Genomic DNA, 6,187 nt, shown 5'->3' on the forward strand with positions numbered 1-6,187 from the left:
ATGGTTATGGTAAGAACTTACTTAAAATGCAGAAATAACTATGAACTGTATAGGTTTTTAGTTCGGATTCGCTGGATTTCCAATCTATATTATTGTCATATTATATTTTTATTGTTTTTACGTAACAATTTAACAATATAGATACTCTGTTTTATTTAGACTTGAGTATTACAGCTGAATAGATTTTCGCCCCAATTTCACTTGTTAATACAATCGTATCGTTATAGAATGTTTATGTCGAACCTTTTCGCAATCTTCTATTTGCATAATCGCCAATCTCTTCAGCATCGTGAAGCATTTTCCGTATCACCTCGTCGTCCGTCGATCAACTGAGCGTTTTTGCCGCTCACCACCACTATGTGGAACCAGCTGCCCACCGATGTATGTCCGAACCAATTCGACACAAGGTCGGCGGCAACGCACTTGCAAGTCCTCTGGAAATGTGAGTGTCTATGGGCGGCGGTAAATTTAACCTCGGTATCTCTTACTAACCTCCTGCCCGATTTTGCCGCTGCTACACAAAAAAGAACGTTGGAAGTCGTCAACAGGTGGGTCTGAAACATCTCTATAGGCACTTCGCATCATCATCTACTAGTTAAGGCTGCAGCGCACCTTCCGACCCCTTAAACTTACATCTTCGTTACTTCACCAGTCATCAGTCAATCATAATTATTTATTCACCAAAGCCTTCCTCTCCATTATCTATTGGTAGACATTGATATTGCGCTTATACAGACGCGGTCAGGAGGCTATTAAAATGAATAATATAAATATTTTGGTTCTAATCTGGCTTATATAAGCAACATTCAATAGCTCTGTACGGAATCAACTTTTTAATTCATTAACGTAAAGTCGAAAGTGTATCTCGTAAAAGATCCGTATTTACTTGAAGTTTCATCAATTTGTTCGGGCAAGTTTTAATGAGGGCTTAACACCAGGTCTCGCTGTGACCTATTTGTAACCCATCCAGAATTAGATTGACTTACACCTCTTTCACGCTATCGATACGATATATTGATTTTTTTGATACACGATGTACAAGTAAATTAAATTATTCTTCGTTTTATAAATGTTTTATTTCTATTCTAATCTAGCCTATTTTATAAAAAGTTATGTATACCAATGACGCTACGATCTTTAGGGTCCGGGCCTGTATCTGTTCTGTGTTCCGTTATAGGCATAAATAAATACGGGTATATACCCGTATTTATTACATTAATTCGAAGTATTCCCTTCAAGGAATATTAGTAAGCAAAAGCTTGTCTCAGTGAAAAACACGAAAATATATTACGTATGTTTTTTAAAAATCCGTAAGCGGAATATTGCTGCAAAATATGATGAACGACGTGAATGTAGTGAACACTAATTAGCAGCATTGATGTGGAAGTCAAAAAATAAAAAAGAGCTTCCCTTTGGGTGACGCGCAATTTTTAGCCCGAATATGACGCGTTACTAGAAGTTTTTGTATATATTTTTGTTTACTCAATTGTTCCGTAAGTGACTGTATTTAAGTGGGTGACGCAGTATTTTAATTTTCCTCCTTTTTTTGAAACCATCCTTCTTCAGGTGCCGCTTTATTTCAAGATTGGCAGTTTACAACTTGAATTGCCGGGTATCTTGCCCTAGTCTAAACAGTTCTTCGGCGAATACGATGCCAGTCCACTCCCATACGTTCCGCAACCACGACTTCTACTCGTCTTCCAGCCCCTCTCCTGCCTTAAATTTTGCCCATCATTATAAGCTGTATGAAGTCGTATCGATGATGACGCAAAACGTATCCTAAATATGCAAGTTTCCGTATTTTAACGAGTTAATGACGACTATTAACTCACGTGTCGTCACGAGTCGTTCTATGACTCATTCATTCGTCATTCTTTCGTTGCTCCTACCCTGTTAATACTAACTGACATAGTCACCATTCAGAACACTACTCCTCAGGTTATGGTCACACTTTTCTGAGATAATAATAAAAGGATATCATAATACTATGTCTGGGTGAGGTTACATAGTGACAGGGCACGAGGCGAAAAGCGAAACAAGTGGTGCCGGACCCTATTAATGTATATGCACCTAGTCTTGCAACAAAAACTGGAAAAAATATATATGGCAAATAATATTTATTTATTTTACGGTGTATTCGTTTAATACATAAATATAAAATGCTTATTCGAAGTGGTCTCCATTGGCTGCAATACAGTCCTTAAAACGTCGAGGAATGTTATCAATAGAAGCATGTACTATATCCGTGGGATATCCTTTTATTTTTTAAATTATCTAATATTAAATAATATACAGTTAAGAGTCGACCAGTACGTCTCTTATATTCTACAAAATCGTAAGCGCGTTACACAGAAGGATGTACCATTTAGAAATATGCAAGCACGGGTTATAACGCCATTGACATAACTTTACTTGATTGTAAATATCTCGATTTAAGAATATATTTGGCATAATAAAACTAGTCAGACCTAGTCGTTACTATATGCCTAATGAGGCTAATGACCTTTTCATGCAGATCTAGGTGATATGAACAAAGCGTTTTACACTGTATCCTATCGACATTCAATCAATTACTGGCATCCACGACACGATTTAGAACGCACAAATGAAGACAAATCGTTGTTTCCATCTATTCCCGATGGAACAATTGCTACTATAGGAACTCGAACGGGTTTATAATAAAAAAAATAGGTCAGAATGATGTCAGTACTTTGTCACTCATGAGGTGTCAGGACGTTCTCTAGCGTCTATTTCATTAATTCTATTTCAATAACACTCGGTCTTGGTTTGAAATTTCTATCTGTTCCTTGGTATTGATTATTACTTTTTTATAGCCGTATAAGTCTTATGTGCTTGAATAACAATCTAATGGCGACTCGCCTATTTGGGCCTTAGTGTCAGATTGCATCTAATTTTTTTAGATTGGCTTAGGTATTTATTTATAGAAACTTCATTACAATACAAATAAAAACAAATGAAATTAATTATAAGGGTTGTAACGGGCGGTCTTATCGCTAGCAAGTCATCTCCATGCAACCCTAGTAAGGAAAAAATACTATAAAAAGAAATTCTAAGGGTGCAAGAAGTGAAAAAAAAAATTGCAAGTAACGATTACCAAATGCAATTACCATAGTTAATCCATATAAATAATATAATACATAATCATTAGAATCCTCTCATCACTTCGACTTTTCTCATCACATCGTTCTCCTTTAACCGATGATCAAGTATTGCCTGCGCACAGGACAGCAAGTCGTGATAATCTAAGATACAACTGCTATATTCAATCAGATCCCAATCAGGCAAATACACGCTCTCATTAGTTCATTAGTCAATCGTGTTCCGGAATATTATATTGAATTCGAGACATTTCTATTAATCTTCAATTATAATCAACAAGTTCAATCAATACAAGCAATATGATAGGACTATCCTCACCTACAAAATGGTTAATGGTTGTAATCTGTGTTAATTGTGGTGGGCTTGTCCTCATGATATTTATCTAGTCTCCAGATCGCACCTGGCTTTTCTGTTCTGGAAAGTCAATTAGTTAATGAACCATAATATAATTTTTACATATGTTTACAATTATTCGATATTTAAAAGGTGACATTCCGTGGTAATAGCTTGACACAAATAAAACCTTTTTTCAGTTTGTGATAAAAATTTATGTATCGTGGAAAAAAGTTTACATCAAGTATAGCAATGTTAATTTAATCCCCGAACGCCGGGATTCTGTCTTATTTTTAGACAAGTAGTTTTGCAGAAATTGTAAACTGAATTGATGGGAACGATGTTATGTATTGTTTTACTAGTTGAATAAATGATTTTTTTATACAATATTCACGTTTATTTATTTATCTTTTATTGTATAATAAGCAGGACCACGGGAAGGAATATATAGGGCAACTGATTGAATTTTGTAAGATTAAAATTTTTATACTTAATATAATTTTTATGTATATTTAAGGAAAACAGTATTCAATCTTGGGTAAAACAATAATAAATCTTCTCGAACTCAAAAGGTTAATTACCCTCTAGTCACCAAAGCAAAACCATAAATTTTACAGACTATCCGCTCCACATGTTTAATAATTTTGGAAGGTTAAATAAATTTTTGTAAGCAATATTATGAATGTTTTTCGTTGTAACAATATTTCAGTATAAAGAATTTTATTACCCAGTAATTTTCTTTCCAACACGTAAATCAAAGAAACGCTTCATAATAGAATAAAATGAAAAATCTTTTTGTAAATAAAAGTGTCATAGCTAGGGAGTCTAGTGCAGTCGCACCTGCGGGCTAGAGAGTGTTCCCAGGCGTATTACCGGGACGCTAAACACCTAATGTGCTGATCGCTTCCACACGCGAAGCGATTATAAGACCTGATACGTATAAAATTACCTACTATGGTTTTTACAAGTAGTAACTACCCAATGTTGTTTGACTTGGTGAGAAACGAGATGTATTAATTATACGATTAAAAATGTATTATAATTTCTTAGTAAATTCACGCAAATAATGTAGTACGTAATAACGATATTGAAAAAAATATTTATTTTATAAGTTTATCTTTACTTCACTGTTTTAGTTGAAACGTTTTACATAGCAATAAAAGTAATAAGTTTGCCACGGAAATATTCTGTTTAGCTTTAGCCTTCAAGGTAACTGAAATCTAATATTATTAATTTTTACTATTAACACTACTAGGCTTTGTATTTCGAAATCACTTTAATAATAACTAATAAGCTCTACCTAGGCAGAGCGTCAAAAATTAAGTTAGACTCATTTGAGTGTCCCCCTCCACGGAAATCTTTAGTAAAAGGCGAAAGATTTATACGTTTTGAAGAGAAACCAGAGTAATGAATTAATAATCGCAGTTAGAAATTGTACCCTTCGTCCGGTATTTCGTTTGCGCGATTACGAAATAATATGATGCATAGTGGTGCCATCTAGTGTCGTATATTTGAACCAAAAACTGTATGGTTATTATTCTTGATGCCAGCTTCACTTAATTTGCTTAAAGTCTGAAGGCAACGTTGTTGTGAAGTCATCCAGATACATAAGCAAATTATAATCATTACCATAAAATGCATTACACAAACCGCCTAACTAAAGGACAAATATGTAAATACCGATTTTCGGCATATTTGCTTCCACTTTATTACAGGCGCCTTTAAAGTTTCAAGTTTGAGTATCACTTAATAGAAACACATGAAGAAATTAAAATTATTGTTAGACGAGTATCATTGTCTCATGTAAATATTTAGAAGCAATTGGTCGAGTTGTTTTAAATTTTTAAGTAATTTAAATAATAATTAACTATATGGAATCGCTGTTTAGGCTTTCGACAATGTAAGAACAACTTAACTAATCTTTTAAAAAACTACAACCTTTCTAGGTCTGGGCAACAGATTTCTGTATCTTTTTCTTGATCATTTGTCAGTCTCTTAGGCAAGTAGATGATCAGCGTTCTGTGCCTGAAACATGTCATCGACTTTTTGGATCTAAGGCTAGCCGGTTTCCGGTATTAAATGCGCACATAGAAAAATGGTCCATTGGTGCACAGCCAGGATCGAACCTAGGCCCTCAGACATGAGAGTCGCACTCTGAAGCCACTAGGCCAACACTGCTATATACAGATAAAATGTTTATTACTACTGGCATACATATGCCTTGATATGACTATTTTTTGGTTTATTAGAATCATAATGTGTGAAACTGATAGGGCTTCATAGGTAATTACTTAATAATTACATAATTACAAGAACGTCATGTCATTATACTATATACTATACTATATACATATATACTTTACTATGAATACCTGCAACTCCAAATTTACCCGCTAACTCTCTCGCTTCTGCGATACCACCAGCCTTACTTAGCTCCTTGATTTTATGCAGCGCTATTTTAAGAAGGATTTAAAATCCCCGTAAGAGGCAAAATAATCCAATGTGTTTTAGCTGACTCCTCAAGTAGCTTTCCTGTAAGCAAACGACTCAGAATAATAGATAATCGGTTTTTGAATTACACTTGTATTTTTAAATTTTGTGAAAAGTACATGCGTAATATTAAGGGTATGTAATTGCTGATCAGTTTTGATATATTGATATATCATTTTTATTTAAAATAATGTAAATATTATCTATAAACTAACTAACTTAACTACTGCCATCTCGAGTTAAT

At 34.2% G+C, this 6,187-nt stretch overlaps 1 non-coding gene across 1 annotated transcript; it reads right to left on the reverse strand.

Annotated features, from left to right (window-relative positions):
* Nucleotides 1-4,745: 4,745 nt before the first annotated feature.
* LOC123715858 lies at nucleotides 4,746-4,861 on the reverse strand. Its single transcript, XR_006754493.1, has one exon. It is a non-coding gene; the product is annotated as a U5 spliceosomal RNA (small nuclear RNA).
* Nucleotides 4,862-6,187: the final 1,326 nt, after the last annotated feature.

Source organism: Pieris brassicae, chromosome 10, assembly GCF_905147105.1.
Source record: "Pieris brassicae chromosome 10, ilPieBrab1.1, whole genome shotgun sequence".
Taxonomy (NCBI): Eukaryota; Metazoa; Arthropoda; class Insecta; order Lepidoptera; family Pieridae; genus Pieris; species Pieris brassicae.